Source organism: Phocoena sinus, chromosome 2, assembly GCF_008692025.1.
Source record: "Phocoena sinus isolate mPhoSin1 chromosome 2, mPhoSin1.pri, whole genome shotgun sequence".
NCBI lineage: Eukaryota > Metazoa > Chordata > Mammalia > Artiodactyla > Phocoenidae > Phocoena > Phocoena sinus.
Window position 1 is genome coordinate 147,264,844 of NC_045764.1, and position 17,159 is coordinate 147,282,002.

Consider the following 17,159-nt stretch of genomic DNA (forward strand, 5'->3'; position numbering starts at 1 on the left):
TCCCTTCCTTCCTTCGTTTCTTCCTTCTTCCCTTCCTTCCCTCCCTCCTTCCTTCTTATAGTTATTTTGGTGGGGGTGTGGATGTATTTAGTTTGGGTCTTTGAGTTAGCATATTTATTAAATAACAAGAAATCTGTTTTGAGTTAGTGTAAAAGTAAAGAAAGAACAATGGATTCCCTTTGAAATTACTGTAACATGGTCAATTTTTAAAAATTAATTAATTTTTGGCTGCGTTGGGTGTTCATTGCTTCATGCTGGCTTTCCCTAGCTGCGGTGAGTGGGGGCTACTGTTCATGGGGTGGCTTCTCTTGTTGCGGAGCACGGGCTCTAGGCGCTCAGGCTTCAGTAGTTGTGGCATGTGGGCTCAGTAGTTGTGGCTCGCAGGCTCTAGAGCACAGGCTAGTAGTTGTGGCTCACAGGCTTAGCTGCTCTGCGGCATGTGGGATCTTCCCGGACCAGGGATCGAACCCCTGTCACCTGCATTGGCAGGTGGATTCCTAACCACTGCGCCACCAGGGAAGTCCCTGTTGTTTTTACAGTTGAGACAAGAGAACTTGAAAAGCAACTTGTCAACATGTAGCTGAACTTTGTGAAACTGACCTACTGTAAAATGAAACATTTAAAAAATTCTGTTTGATGTAAAAGGAAAATATCTGTTATTTACTGGAAATTTGTATAGGTCTAAGAGCCACAGAATTTTAAAGCTATAATGACCTAACATGTGGGCTACCCCTCATTTTAGAGATGAAGAATCGGAAAGATTAAATAACTTCTCAAGGAGACTCAATTATTAGCAACACAGAAAAACTCAGGCCCTAGTTTCCTGACTTTGTCTAGTGTTTTTTATCACTGTATCACTATATCACTAGGTTTCTAACATAAAAACTTTCACCGACATGACATTTAAGCTTGCATGTAACCTAAAAGAATCTTTATGTACTTTTTGGGTTTCTAGTTCCAAGGGATTGATTTAAATAATGGTTTCCCCGTATTTATGTAAATAGAGATGGAATTTTTTTTTAATTGAGATATAATTCACATATCATGGAATCTATTTTTTTTTTTTTCGGTACGCGGGCCTCTCACTGTTGTGGCCTCTCCCGTTGCGGAACACAGGCTCCGGACGCGCAGGCTCTGCGGCATGTGGGATCTTCCCGGACCGGGGCACGAACCCGTGTCCCCTGCATCGGCAGGCGGACTCTCAACCACTGCGCCACCAGGGAAGCCCCATGGAATCTATTTTTACTCATTCATTGTGATATCGAAAGTTTAAGCTTAACTTCTATTAACAGTATCCATTTTATTTAGGCAGTGAGTATATAAAACCCCCAAAGAAAAGTTTCTACAATCAAAAGAAGAAACAGGGGATGAGAAAACGTCATCTTCATCCTCAACAGCATTTTGGAGTAGGTAGGATGGTATCTGAAGAAGCTTAATGATTACCTGGTCCCCCATGGTGAATAGGGTTTTTATGACACAAAGATGGAGAAAGAGAAAGGAGGGATTGTACCTCTTGAAAAATAGGTAATTCTGTGTGAACAGAAAGGGAAGGATAGTTTAGCAAAGTCAAAAGCCAAACTGTGGAGCAGAGATTCATAGTCTAAGCCTAAGTACTTTCCAGGGTAGGGTGAAAGTACTGAGGACACGTACAGCTTGTGGCGTTCATTTCCCACCATAGACATTAAGTAAATACCTACTATGTACCAAGCCTGTGGAGGTGCTGAGAATACAAAGATGGATAAGGCAGGTCCTCAAGGAGCTCAGTCTGGTGGTGGCGGTGGCGATGGGGGGCGGCGGGGAGGAGAGAGGGAGCGTACGGAGTGGGTGAGGGGTGGGGGATGAGATTAGACAGGAAGGTCGAAAAACTGAATATATGGTAGGAAATTGGGGGTTCAGATATGTGCTGACTTCTATGTCAGAAATCTGTCCCAGAATCTCTTAAATAATTAGCCTCATTTGCCAGATTTAGCCAAATATCATGACGCTGGTCTTCTCCAGATGCCCTCTCAAATAGGTTCTAGCTTCTAGCCCTTGCTTTCCCCACCATTAGGGCGTCGGGCAAGGGAGGGGGCAGGTTGCAAACGACACCCACGTTTGCTGCCTGGGCTCTCTGCAGGAGACAGGAATCCAGGGCTTTGCCGTCGTCATAGCAACTAGGAGTTCCACGGTCCCCCACCTTCCTCTAATTCCTTCCACTTCCCCCGCCGTCTGGGCTGAGCTGCCTTTTCTCTCGCGAGATTTGAGCGCAGAGCTGAGCCGCACAGCGGTGATCTCACCCGAGAGTTGGGGAGGGAGTGAAGGAGGAGAAGGAATGGGGCGGGGAGGGGAAGGGCGAGGGAGGCGCCGCCACCGCCGGCAACTTTGTGAGCGAGTTCACTGTGTGCGTGAGCGAGTGAGCGAAAAGTCAGAGCGGTGCTGAGTCTCCGGGAGGAGGGTCCCCGGGGAGGGCCAGGTCTGGGCTTCAGAGGCCGCCCCCCCCCCCCCCCCCCAGCCACTCCACCCTCTCCTGCTTCCGTGGCTCCCTCCCCATTTCCTCCCCCCACCAATCCTCCCGGGCCTTCCCGCCCCCTCTGCAGTTACCTGTCCCCTCCCCCACTCGGCACGCACCTCCCCTTTCCCCCGCGTCCACCTCGGATTTTGGCCCCCGGCCGCTCAGCCACACCGCGTTCGCTTCCCGCGCCGGCCGCCCCCTCAGCTTTTTCTCTTGGAGGCAGCCGGGTGGGATGGGGAGCGCTGAGCCTCGGAGGCGGCGCGAGTGGGGACCCGAGCGCCCAGACAATAGTTGATGCCCGGGGACTGGGGCACCTCCGCCCCCACTCCGCCGGGAGCGCGGCCCCAGCCGGCTGCTCTCCAGCCTGCATTCCGCGTCCCCTTCGGAGCCAGGCTCGGGAGTTGGGCTGATTCTGCCCCCGCCTCCCCCGGGTCCCCCTCCGCTCGGCGCCCGCCCCTGCCTCGCCGCCTGCCGTTCTCCGCAGAGCAGGCGGCGAGTGAGCGCGCGCCGACCGTCTGTAAGGTTTCTTTTTTACCCCAGGGAGAGCGCGCGGCGGACGCGCCCCGGACGTGCGGCGGCACCGGGAGGCCGGGCCGAGCGGTAAGTGGCTCCCGCGCCCCGGGTCCGGGCAGGGGAGCGGGGGTGCAAGACTGTTGACAGCCCGCACCCCATTTCTGGCCGGGGCTCAGGTCCAGGGTACGGAGCAGGACGCCGAGAGGCCGGTCAAAGTTTTATTTCCGATTTGGTGGCGTGCTGATAGCGCAGCCCGGCGGGGGGCGAGTCCGAGCTGCACTGCGCCCGGCGCGCGCGCGCGCGCGCGCACCTCGGAATCCGAATCTGCACAACTCTCCGCCAGGCGTCTGTGAGAGAGGCCCGGAGACCCGCGACCCCTTGGGGTGGCTGCGCCCACCAGGCTGCTCTCGTCTCCACCGGGAGACTCTTCCAGTTCAGTCACTTGGGTGAGCGCTTTGCAGGCTATGCCGGAGGGACAGGCCGAGAGGTTTGATCGTGAGAAAGGGGGAAGAGCAGCTCGTTGCCCGCGGGTGGTTCGTTTCTCTCCCGGGGTCTGGGGGGAGTGAAAGCCGGAGCTGCTCAAACCTGCTTTTCTTGGAGTAAGTAAACCACAAGAGGGCTGGGGAGGCGAGAAGGTACTGCAAAAAAGAAGTTTTTCTCCTTCGCCCCATCTGTTTCCAACTTCTATCCTGACCATAAAGGGTATTTGCCAAGCTCCCTATCGCTCCACGGCATTTCTAGGTGGACAAGTAATCTTGTTGGACAGGTTGAAATTTCATGGGTTCACCGTTTGGAAAACATAGGCAAGGGAAATGGCTCACTTTCAAGGAAGATGTTTGAGTTGTTGATGCTTGTTTTGAAGAGAAGCATTTGGAGACTGCATTTACTTTACAGATTTTATTTATCATGACGGGTATTTTAGAGGCAGCACTTACTGAAATTCTTACTACCTGCTAAACGATTACATTTCTAAACTGGGAGCCAGTGACGCGCTGCAGATTTTAGAGTAAAGGTGTTGACTTTAATCAGGTTCCAGGTCTATCTGGATGGACTGGGGTTGGCGTTTCCTCTATAAAGCAAACCTTTCATGTTGAAACTCTGACTCAGACTCTTAAAGACATTGTTTTTATACTGGTACTCTGTGGGAGTTAAGTGTCAACTTTCTCTCGTTTTCTCATATGGAATATTCATCCAAGGCAAAGATTCTCTGACTTAATCTTTTGGAAAAGTACAAGATGAAGTCCTATACAATCATTCTCTGCACCCAGTTTAGTAACAGTATTTTCTCTAAAATCCTGATTTAATGACCTTCACCTTCCCTCTTCATTTTTTGAAAGCTGCAATTAAGCCACCTTTACCAGGATGAAAAAAAAAAGCCGACGGAAATAATATAGAACAGTAGAAACAGCAGTAGTCTCAAATAAAAGGTTTTCATAAAGAAGTTTATGGTCACTGAAGTGTCTGACTACTAGATGACATACCAGTTATTAACGAGAATATTAAACCTTTTTCCCTATGGAATAAATTATACTCAGGCATTAGCAATTAACAGTGCATTCAAAATGATTTGGGTGATGATTTGCACGTAAATGGTTAGGGGCAAAATAAGAGATTTTGCCAGATGAATGGTATTATGTGGCTGACAACTTATTTTCTTATCTCTTTATGCTTAAGTAAAGGAGTCCTGAAGTTGAGTGTATCATTAGATTTCTCTAGTTGACTGAGAGAACAAGTTTGGCAAGTGGCTCAAGACAGTCAGTAGGTGTTGCTGTTAGCTTCTCTGCGGTTCCTGGTACTGCTCCTTGAGTTTGAAATTGCAGTTCTGGTGCAGTGAACTTTTTAGAGCTGAAGTGTCAGTATTAGTTGTGAGTTCATCGTAGGATTCTGTGACAAGGTTGACTTGAACTGGTAATAATTGCAGTAATAATTGCAAAGCAGCTCACTGAAATTTTATATGACTTTCTTACTTACTTACTTTTCCTGACTTTCTTAACTTTGCTTTTGCATTGAATTAGGTGTGTAATTTTGGTGTAGGTCTCCCCACCCCCACCCGCCAGCCACATTTTGATTTTTTTAAACAACTTTTAAAATACACCTTCTAGTAACTTTACTTTTTTTATTTTTTTATTTTTTAAAATTTATTTATTTATTTATTGGCTGCATTGGGTCTCCGTTGCTGTGCGCGGGCTTTCTCTAGTTGCAGTGAGCAGGGGCTACTCTTTGTTGCGGTGCGCGGGCTTCTCATTGCAGTGGCTTCTCTTGCTGTGGAGCACGGGCTCTAGGCGCGCGGGCTTCACTAGTTGTGGCTCGCGGGCTCTAGAGCGCAGGCTCAGTAGTTGTGGCGCACGGGCTTAGTTGCCCCGCGGCATGTGGGATCTTCCCGGACCAGGGATCGAACCCGTGTCCCCAGCATTGGCAGGCGGATTCTTAATCACTGTGCCACCAGGGAAGTCCCTCTAGTAACTTTATTGAAGTCATGATTTTGCTTGAGATGAGCGATTCTGTAAACTTTGGAGGATCTTGGTTGACTATGAGTTGGGACGTGTGTCCGTTCTATCTTACTTTTGCAGTTTGAGTTTTTCAATACATGGCTGTTTTCTGTCTCTTTGAGCTGTGAAACAGGAGCATGAGAAGAGACAGAACAGTGTAAGAGTACGGATTCTTTGACTTTTTCCAGTTTAGGGGAAAGTATGTAGTGATTGATGATAACATGGTTATGTGCTTCTACTGGTCTTCACTGTCCTGCTGTCATTTCTGTTGGTCCACTGCAGTGTGCATATGAAGTGTGCCTAGCCTGAAGATTTTCAGGTGACGTGGCAGATTTGAGCCTTTTGATTCACTGACCGAACTGGACTTTCTCTAAGGAAGACAAATAGACTCATCCCCCACATATAGAGCTAGTGCTCTGATATAGAATGCTTCTTTCTTCCTTTGGACTGAGATTGCAGAAGTTCATATCTCAAATTCAGAAAAAAAATTTTCCTTCATAATGTCACCATATTCCTAATCTTTTGAGATTTGTATTAAGTCAAAAGGTGGTTATCGAGTGCCTCTGTCTGGGAGGCACGCTGTTGAGTTCTGTGATTCTAGTGGTGGGTAAAAGTGTGTTGCTTGCCTCAAGGAACATACAGTGCAATGGGGCCATTTGCAGTGACCTTCCCTGGTTTGGTGTTCTGATACGCTGAAGCCCCCATAAAAGTTTTGCAGAGCAGGCAATTATTTCTGAGTTGTAACTTATTTAAATTAATTTTTTTAATTTATAATAAATTTAAATATATTTATTTTCGGCTGCATTGGGTCTTTGCTGCGTGCGGGCGTTCTCTAGTTGCGGCAAGTGGGCCACTCTTCATTGTGGTGCGCGGGCTTCTCATTGGGGTGGCTCCTCTTGTTGAGGAGCACGGGTTCTAGGCGTGCGAGCTTCAGTAGTTGTGGCTCGTGGGCTCTGTAGTTGTGGCTCGTGGACTCTAGAGCGCAGGCTCAGTAGTTATGGCGCACGGGTTTAGTTGCTCCACGGCATGTGGGGTCTTCCTGGACTAGGACTTGAACCCGTGTCCCTGCATTGGCAGGCGGTTTCTGAACCACTGTGCCACCAGGGAAGTCCTAAATTAATTTTTAAAATAATGGGGCCCAGTATTTGTCCTCAGAAGGCCTGGGTTTCAAATTTTCCAGCTATGGGATCTTAAAAAGTAATCGAACCTCTTCCTGAACTTTCTGAAACAGCGTCTTTTTTTTGCAGCAGTGGGCACAATGCTTGCTTCACTGCTTTGCTGCAAAAATTATTGAGAATATATGTACGAAAGTAATTTGTAAACCATAGTCTTATCTGCAGTTGCATTTTCTTGCTTCCTGATGAACAGATTCATAGATTGTTGGCTTTAGGAGGGATTTTGAGTATAAATCATTTCACCCTTCTTCCCCATTTTACAGATGAGGAAACTGAAGCCCAGAAAGTTGAAGTGATTTTTTTAAAGGGTGTAGAAGAACTAGTCAGTGATCATGCAGTGATGGGAAGGCAGGTTTTCAGATTTAAGGTACTCTTTTGCTTCCTGGTTTTTTTTTTTCCCCCTACCTTAGAGTCTTATGTTAAAATTTATTTACTACTTTTTCCCCCCACTCAAGGGTTCAGTATTTATTACATGTCTAAAATGAGAAGAAGAAAAACTTAATGAAACAAAATGTACATGAAGGTTGAAAAGCCATGAAAACCACACGGATATAGTGTTTGGTAACTCAGGTTTAGAGTTACTCAAATTACAAAGTTATGGCAAAAGAAATTATGAGTTAGTTAAAGTATTTACACGGTAGAGCCTGTAGGTTGTTTTTTTTTTTTTTTTTAAAGGAATCTTGGTTAACTCAGAGCATAATATACTTACATGCTCTTTAGAGAAGCCAGACTTAATTTGTTGTTGTTGACCATCTTTTTTTTCTCTTCTTAAACTCATTTTTCATTTGTAAAAGAAAGTGGTGTGCCTCCCTTATTTTTGGAACACTGGCTTCATGTATGGGTTACTGGGGGCAGGGGTAGGAGCTAGGGAGGATCTGTTAGGTGGAGGTATAATTGCACGTAAAACAGGACAGTGTTGTAGGAGCTTCCTGTTGAAAACGTGAGTGATTTCTGTAGCACCACCCAACTTCCGCTGGGGTAATCTGAGCCAGGAGAGAAGAAACATCCCTGCCACTTGGGTGACTGCCCTTTAGATGAGGGACTCTCCCTTTCCCGAGGAGGGTAAAGCATTATGTTATTCCTTCAGCATTCACACAAAAATTTGTGTCTGTTCCACATACAGTGCTATTTAAAATAGGGGTTTTCTACTATCCCTTTAGATCGACAGTCCAACTTTATATCCATTGCGCTTTTACTGGTTTGGTGTGGGAAATAAATTGGCCTCATTGGATTTTTGTTTTTAGTTTTCTGCTGTGCTTAGCTAATAAAGAAAAAAAAAAACAAAGCCCACACACTTTGATGGCACTTTGTTTTCCAAAGGTTTAATACAAATTAAGTTACTTATCCTCAGATGAGAGCTCATTTTTTCTTTTGGTGGGTTTCTGATGAGCTGTGGAGCGAGTCATAGAAACGTGGGAAAGAGCCCCTTTTCTTTGGCTCTCTTAAAGGCAGGTGATTTGAGTGAGGGTTAGAATAGCACGAGTGTGACTGGGTTTGTGATCAAGTGGGTAAGAAAATCCATTGGGTGTATCTTTGGAGGGTAAGGACTGGTCCACATCCATTTTCTCCTTTTATTCTGGCCTGGGAGGAGTGAGGTAACCCCAGTTGCAAAGATAACATGAAAGCTTTCTCGAAAATCTAGAGAGATGACACCACCTTGACACAGAGGAATGTCAAGGGCTTCTTTCATTGGACGTTAGTCAACAGTAGTGCATTGGGGGTGTGCCACAGAGGCAGGTGAAGCTGTTTCTTTTGGCCTCCGGAGGTCTGGGATGAGAATTTTCAGCCTGTAGATTTCTAATTTGTTACTTGTCATGTTGCACTAAGTTCTCCCTCTAATTAGGATTGTAGTACGCCTAACTTTAAATTGTGGGAAGCGGGCAATTACAGAATGTTAGATTTCCCTTTTTTTTTTCAATTATGGAGAGGCACGAGGAGAATGTATGTGTGCTGGAGAACGTTGGCCTGGAGAGGGAGAGTTACTGATTTGTACACATACAGGGATCACTCAGAGGGAACTTGAGCCAACTGGCCATCCAACCGTGGCGGCCACTGGATTCCTTTATTCCTCTCTCCTCCTCCAAAGCAGGTCTTAGGTTAAAAATGAATTTCGCAGACACCAGAGTGAATTTTGGTTATTCCTCTTTTCTCTTTCTGTTTTTTCCAGGAAGCCTTTTACCAAAGCTACAAGTATAGTCATTGGTAGTTTTTTTGCGGCTTAATGTCTTGCTTCCTTTTAGAATGAGTTCCAAACTTCTCGGAATAAAGCTATTTAGAAGTAAAACGCAAAGGACCGTGTGCTGAATGGCCGCCTTCCTATAATCGAGGCTTGACTGTGATCAGTATCATTTACATTGGCTTCTATATTATCTTTTTCTAATTCATTTTTTCATATTCTCAATTATTTGCCGAGATAGGGATTCTAGTTTGAGATATTCTAAGCTCCTTGCATTTCCTTTAACATCTTAGTTCTCGGAATTGATCGACTATTTGTTTTTACAAGTTTCTTTTCATTTCTTGATGCTTTCAGCAAAGCAGCTGTGATAACTGAACTGTGGTATCTCATGCCTTCAAGAAGAGAGGGTGCTTATAAGGAGATACCTATAGGATATATAATTATACATTAATAGAATGTTCTAAAATTTTCACCCAGTTTGACTAACTTTTATTCCTTGCTTCGCCTGTACATAGTTAGGGAAAAAAATGGAAAGAAGTATTTTCCCATATTTTTGCAAGAAATATAAGTATGTGACTTTTGGGAACCATATTGCCTTTTCTTTCAAAGACTTAGAAAACAAATGTTCTTATTCTTGAAATGAGGGTTAGTGTGTAGTTGATTTAACTCCCCCCTTTTCCCTAACCATACTTCTGGCTGCCCCAGCGAAGACCTCAGAAGCTTCTGCCAATATATTTTGTCAGAGTCTAACTTCTGAGTAGCTAGAATTTCATGTGTAAAGAGAGGGTGCTCTGTGTGTATATATGTTTGGGGTGGGGTTTGACTCCTGGCTCAGAATGTGCCCTTGGGAAACCTATTAGGAGGCTTGAGACTGAATGTGGTTCCTGACCCTCATCTCTTTTCCAGTTTGAGAAATGCCTGTGATTCTTCCAAGAGTCTCAGTGTTACTTTTTTTTTTTTTTAAATTGGGATCTTAGTACTGATCCTTTGTAATAGGAAATGAGGTATAATTGCATGACAAAATAATGTTTCAGTAGATACATGATAGGTTATGGAGAGCTATAGGATTCACAGAAAAGGCCTATTAAAAGTTAGAGCCTCAGCCTAATAATTGCTTTCAGTGGGATTGTTCTGAAGGTCATTTTCAAGGGAGCACTTTAAAATAGTGGTTTTCAGCGGGTTGGGCCAGGTGTGTGTTTGGGGGAGGGTGGAGGACCGCAGTGAACTCTGGGGTATTACTCTGGGTGGATGGGTTGGGTGATTTGAAGAAACTCAATAGGTGATTCTGTTATGCTTCTCTCCCACCCAGTTGAGAACACAATGGCTTTTATGTCATTTTTGGATTTATGCTTGACAGTAAGGTAAAGGGAGGGCCTTCGATCATGTGTACAGTTCCCTTGATTAAAAAAGACAACTTGGAAGAAATTTGGAAATGACTGCCAGCAGGTAAAAGGGTCAGGCTGCTTAGACTCCGGCAGTGGAGGTAGAACGAGTAAATCCAACTTGGTGTTTGCATGTTGGCACTTACTTTTTTTATTGGGATAAAAAACACATAGTGTAAAACTTACCACCTTAACCATTTTAAGTATACAGTTTAGTTGTGTTAAGTATATTCATATTGTTGTGAAACAGAAGTCCAGACTGTTTTCATCTTGCAAATTGGAAACTCTACCCGTTAAACAACTTCTCCTTTCCCCTCTCCCCATCCCTGGGACTCACCATTCTGCTTTCAGTTTGTATGAATTTGACCTCTTTAGATACATCATATAAGTGGAATCATGTAGTATTTGTCTTTTTTGGGACTGGCTTATTCCACTTAGCATAGTGTCCTCAAGGTTCATACATGTTGGCATGTGGTAGGATTTTCTTCCCTTTTAAGACTGAATAATATTACATTGTCTATATCCCATTTATCCATTCATCCATAGATGGACATTTGGGTTGCTTCTACCTCTTGGCTATTGTGGATAGTGTGGCTATGAACATGGGTTTTCACATAGCTCTTTGAGACCCTGCTGTCAATTCCTTTGGATATATACTCAAAGGTGGGATTTCTGTATCGTATGGTAGCTCTATTTTTACGTTTTTTGAGTAACCTCCATTCTGTTTTTCATAGAGGTTATACCCCACCAGCAGTGTACCAGTGTTATTCCTCATCCTTGCCAACACTTGTTATTTTGTTTCTTTGATAGTGCCATTTAATGGGTGTGAGGTAATATCTCATTGTGGTTCTGATTTTCATTTCTCCATTGATAAGTTATATTGAGCATCTTTCATATGCTTGTTGGCCATTTGCATATCATCTTTGGAGAAGTGTCTTTTCAGGTCTGCTCATTTTTTGATCAGGTTATTTGATTTTTTGTTGTTGAGTTGTACGAGTTCTTTATATATTCTGGGTATTAACACCTTATCAGATGTATGATTTGCACATATTTTCTCCCATTTTGTATGTTTTCTTTTTGCTCTTCTGCGTCCTTTGATGCATGAAAGTTTTACATTTTGATGTAATCCCATTTGTCTATTTTTGCTTTTGTTGCCTGTGCTTTTAGCATCATATGCAAGAAATCATTGCCAAGTCCAATGTCATGAAGCTTTCTGTGTTTTCTTCTAGAAGTTTTATAGTTTTACTTCTTACATTTAGGTCTTTAATCCATTTTGAGTTAATTTTTGTCTGTGGTGTAAGACGAGGATCCAGCTTCATTCTTTTGTGTGCGGGTATCCAGTTTTCTCAGCCCCATTCATTGAAGAGACTGTGCTTTCCCCTTTCAGTGGTCTTAGCATCCTTGTTGAAGACCAGCTGGCCATATACATGATGGTTTATTTCTGGGCTTTCTGTTCTAGTCCATTGATCTGTTTGTCTGTCTTTATGCCAGTACCACCTTTAGCTTTTTAGATTACTTTAGCTTTGTAATACATTTTGAAATCAGGAAGTTTGAGTGACACTTATTTTTAACTTATGCTATTGTAGGTGCTGAGAAATAGAGAAGTAATAGAGAGATAAACAATTCAAAGAATTTTTCATTTTTTGGAGGGGACTAGACCCACTTAAAGAATGAAGTAAGGTGATTTATTTACTTATTTATTTTAAAAATTATTTATTTATTTATTTTTGGCTGCATTGTGTCTTCGTTGCTGTGCGAGGGCTTTCTCTAGTTGTGGCGAGCGGGGGCCACTCTTCATCGCGGTGCACGGGCCTCTCGCTGTTGTGGCCTCTCTTGTTGCAGAGCACAAGCTCCAGATGTGCAGGCTCAGTAGTTGTGGCTTACGGGCCTAGTTGCTCCGCGGCATGTGGGATCTTCCCAGACCAGGGCTCGAACCCCTGTCCCCTGCATTAGCAGGCAGATTCTCAGCCACTGCGCCATCAGGGAAGCCCCCATAAGGTGATTTAAATGGCAGAATGTATGTGAGGCTGTCAATCGGCAACTAGTATAGTAAGAGCTATAGTCTAGCACTTCTTTGGATATTGAATCCAATGGCTTGCAAAAGCTTCAGAAAGGTGATGGGCCTTGAATTGGTCTTGAAGATTGGATGTGTACCTCAATGGGTATAAATACCTCAAACCATCTGTGTCAGTTCTATCACTGCACTAAAAGGGGGTCTTTAATGAAAGCCTCTGATAGTAATCTCAGGATTTTCAATGGGGATCAGTTATTGTAAGACCCATCACTATTTTTTTTCTTGACACTCTATTGTCTTCCCCATTCCCATCCAGTAGTTGCTGATTTGCCATTTCTGCTCATTGAATAGCAGTGGGCCACATACAGAGATAGAATACTTAGCCACAGTACTGTTTTATTTTCTAGGATGTGCAAAGAACACAAAATTAATCTGGCTGGCTTGTATAGGATGAGTTGAAGGAGGGAGATTGAACCCAGAACAGCAAACTCAGTGGCTGCTTTAGTAAGTAATTTAGGCTACTTAAGACATACTTTCTCACCTTCTTAATGAAACTATAAGGATATTTTGGTTGGGTGTATTACTTGAGGGCACAATTGGTAGAATTTCTATGGAGGAAAAATGTAGCATGCTTGCATATAGTAGGCCTGTAGTAAAGCGTTGTTTAGTGGTGACCAAATGAATTTAAGTCTACATGGGTGGGTCCGTAAGGAGTAATCTACTCATTTATTTCATAAGTGTTTATTGACTCTCACTCTATGCCAGGGGCTAGTGGCTGCTTCAAGTGGAAAAGGATGCATGGCTCCTGCCCTCATGTGGCTGCTATTCTTTTAGTGATTGACGTGGTCCTTCTCAGTGTTCCAGTCCTCTCAGCTGGTTGGATTTTCCTTTTTTTGTCAAAGGCCACCTGTTTTACTTTTGATGGAAAACTATTGTCGTTGTTTATTATGAAAATAGTTCTACATTAAATATTCTTTGTGTGGAGGAAGAAAGAAACACTAGACAATTCTGCCTTTTGGTTTCCAAGGAGATCTGTCTTGGCTAAATTTACTTTATCAAGTGCTTTTCTAAGTAACAGAACTGAAGGAAACTGGCTTTAATGAATTTTGCTTAAGGTTTTCCTGAGGACCCAGATATGGTTTTCAAATCTTCGTTTCCTCTACTTCCAGGCCCACTCCAAGAGCCTCTAAACGCCTAGTTTTGGCCGATCCTGGATTTTTCCATTAATCGTGAGATCTTAAAAGTCATACACCCCTTTTGGCTCTTCATTGATTTGTTCATTCATTTAACAAGTCTTCATTGTTCACTTATTATATACCAGGTAACCTTTTCATTTGTAATAGGAAGGGTGAGGGTTGAATTCAGTTTCCTTTAAGGCCAACTGTTAAAATTCTGTGAATTTATTATTGTGGTTTAGTGAGATTTAGGGCTTTTTTTTTGCAGATAGTAGAAGTGTTTTTGAAAGAGCTTAAAAAAAGAGAAATTTAGAGTTTTTGTTTTTAACTCAAACATTTAGTGGGAAAATTCCTCACTGGTGGATAATTTTCGTATTAATTTCACTCTGATCTGAAAATAATCAACATTTTAACTCAGCTGAAAGTCTTTCCTTGTAACTGGCAGGAGACAGTTTTAAAGCTAGCCTTTCTGATGTTCCTTGTAGCACGCTAGAAACTTAATTCCTGTTTCAGATGACTGGTGTAGTGCCAGCGTGTAGAGATTTAGAAATGCTTAGCACCTCTTCTCCTAGGTGCTCAGTTCTGTGTCTTTTAGAGCCCTTGTCATTTATGTGTGAGGTGGTCTTGAGGTATGGTGACATCATGTCACACGGAAGATCTGCGTCCCAGTGCTGTGATAATAAGCTGACAGTTGCCCATGCTGCCAAATCCGTAATACTCAGATAACCTAGTGTGAGATTTCATGGCTTTTTTCTTTTTTTAATCTTTATTTATTTATTTGGCTGTGCCGGGTCTTCGTTGTGGCATGGGGACTCACAGTTGCAGCATGCATGTGGGATCTGGTACCCTGACCAGGGATCAAACCCGGGCCCCTGCATTGGGAGCTTGGAGTCTTAGCCACTGGACCACCAGGGCAGTCCCTTCATGGCTTTATAAAATGATATTTTTATTTTAATTTGTTGTTAGAAATTTGACATAGTATTGATTATGTGTTATGTGAAGGTTCAGCTACGCAGAGTAAAATTTAAGAATTTTCTCTCATGTGGCTTGTTGGCTGTTATAAATCTGGTCTCCTGTTACCAAAAGAACATTGGAAGATTTGTGTAGCCCTGGCTCTGTGACTGTGGCCATTTTTCCTTCACTTACTAATCAGCAGTATTCAGTAAACACCTTCTAGATGGCAGATACTGTTCTCATCCTGGATATACAGCAGTGAACAACTCTGAGTGATAAGGGAAGCCACTGCAGGGTTGTACAAAGGGTTTTGATCTGACATATTTGAGAATAGAATGAGGGTTTGGTCTGACATATTTTTAAAGGACAGAACTCCATTGTGTGGAGAATAGAACTCCATTGTGGGGGCAGAGGTGGAGACGGAGATATTAAGGGTTCTAGCAATGACCTAGGTGGGATATGATGATAGCAGTGGTGGAGGAGATGAGAAGTGCCTGGATTCTGAACTCATCTCAAGTGAGGCTAACATGAGTCACAGAAGGGTGAATGATATGCAGTGAAAGAAAGAGTGGAGTTAAGGGGAACACCAAGGTTTTTGGCCTGAGCAACTGGAATACTGGTGGTGCCAGGTATTGAAATGGGGAAGGCTGGAGGACCAGGTTTGGGTGGAGAATTGAGCTGATTGATACATGTTGGGTATGAGGTATCCGTGGGTGAGGTCAAGTTGGCAGCTAGGCAGGTCCGTTAATCCTCACGAGCTGCAGTTTTCTCATCTGTGTGAAATGGGGAAAGTGTTTGCCCTTCTCAGAATTCTTGAGATCAAATGAGAAGTTCCAACTTCTAAAGTAATGTCCCGTTGTGATGGTATTATTTCTGGAAAGTGGACTGGTTTCCATCTTAAATACTCTGTGGAACTGCTTAACTCATAGGCTAGAATGTATTGTGGAAAGTTTGGCATTTTCCCTCCAAAGGCTGGTTTTCTCTCTGGATAGATGGAAAAGCTTTCTCTTTGATGCATTCTGTGATTCCTGAGCAGCTTTTGGGAGAACTTGGTATTTTGGTTCCCTCTGGGGTGTCAGAGGGCTTCACTTTGTGTGGAGCCATTGGGGCAGTACGTGGTGTGTGGTACCAGACTCGCCCCTTAATAAACATGGCTTCAGGCCAGAGTGATTTTATTTATGTGGGAGGATGTTGTAGTAGGAAAAAGCCCTGGCTCTTTCCTTTCTCAAAGTCTCTATCTTTTATGCTTTCCATAACTTGGATCAATTAACAAATAGGGTCTAATAGACCATATTTATCAGGGAGACCATTCTCCTTGTTTCCTAATTCAGAATGCGTATTTACATATTCCTAGGTTTTTTGGTTGCTTAAAATTTTCTTCTGGGCAGGTGAAATATGCTAAATATATATTTGAATCCACTGAATTAAAATTCATTTAAGATTCAAGTAAAAGTGTTGAAAGCATCAGTCATATTTGAATCAGTGATATTTTGAAGTTATTACATGTCTTTCCTTGGAGGTAGTAGTAAATGGTTGTATCTTTGAGATGCAGTATTTGCTGATAATTGATACCTTCTCAACAGTTAGATGTTTCTTTAGGAACATCTTCAGTCAAGAGATAGGATGGTGGTTCTTGGTTCTTCGGATCCATAAGGCAGTTTGAACAGAAACACTACTGCTCTTTCTTCACTGCCCTCCTGGTTTCATCCTTGGTTCACAAGATTCAGTTGTCATCGGCGGTGTGTGTTCATTGCAGGTTGTGTGACGCAGAAAGAGAAGGTAAAGCCATTTTAAAAGGGTGCCTTTGAGAGCCCGACACATGTAGCGAATGCAACGTTTGATGAATAACTGACCACCTTCTGGGTGTTCAGTGGAAAGAGCAGTAATGGCTTTAACGCTGAAGCAAGGCATCGGGGGAACAGGAACTATGTTTTTCAGTAGATATTGTGGAGGAGAAATTGCTTGGGTAGTTCTCTGGTATCTTTCAAGTAAGAGGACATCTCTTTATGTTAGGGCTTTTCTCAGGTCCTCAGATTTATAAAATAAGGTGACCCATCTGCTCAGTAATTGTTAAGTTACGTAATCTTTTTGCTTTTCATTGAATCGGCTTACTATATGTTATTTTATTTCAGCTTCTAAGAAACTGAACTATAGGTATTCAGTACAGTATCATTTGGCATAATTGTCTGATAAAACCCTAAGTCTTTGTCTTTCCTTTTGAAGTACGTTTTAGAAAACTTACATCAGTTGTACGAAATAATTTGAAAGGTATCTATATATTTAATTCTGTATCTTTTCCATGCCTAATTTTTTTCTCCTAGGAGGAATACAACTTACTAGACTTCCTAAAATCTTTTAGGATTTCCAAATTGCCTAATGACTTTTTATTTGAACTCTAGTCTAATAATCATTTTTACTGGGGAGATAATCTCTAAGCTTCTGAAGTCATAGTACCCATTTATTGCACTCCTAAGGTTTTTTTAAATAACCTTTATTGAGTTTTAATTCACTTACTGTACAGTTTTCCCACTTGAAGTGTATAGGTCAGTAGTTCATAGAGTAGTGTAACCAGCACCATAAACAATTTTAGAACATCTTCATCACCCCAAAAGAAGCTCCAGCCCATTTGCAGTCACTCCCCACTTCTCCCCAATCCCACCCCACTTCTCCTCAATCCCACCCCACTTCCCTGCGCCCAGCCCTAGGCCACCACTAACCTACTGTCCATCTTTATAGATTTGCCTCTTCTGGACGTTTCCTATAAATGGGAACATACGATATGTGTTCTCT

General features: G+C 43.1%; 1 protein-coding gene across 11 annotated transcripts in view; it reads left to right on the top strand.

Moving 5' to 3' along the window:
* The first annotated feature begins 2,388 nt into the window (after window positions 1-2,388).
* The window catches only part of SIPA1L1 (signal induced proliferation associated 1 like 1), a 373,251-nt gene continuing 358,480 nt past the window's right edge, over window positions 2,389-17,159 (top strand). For 4 of the 11 annotated variants that reach the window (XM_032621336.1, XM_032621335.1, XM_032621338.1 and 1 more), the window contains exon 1: window positions 2,626-3,091. The gene's annotated coding sequence lies outside the window, so the exon portion shown is untranslated. Of the gene's footprint in view, window positions 2,453-2,625; window positions 3,092-3,117; window positions 3,451-3,473; window positions 3,604-17,159 lie in introns of those variants that run through there. The other 7 variants (XM_032621339.1, XM_032621341.1, XM_032621343.1 and 4 more) reach the window with 5 other exon arrangements.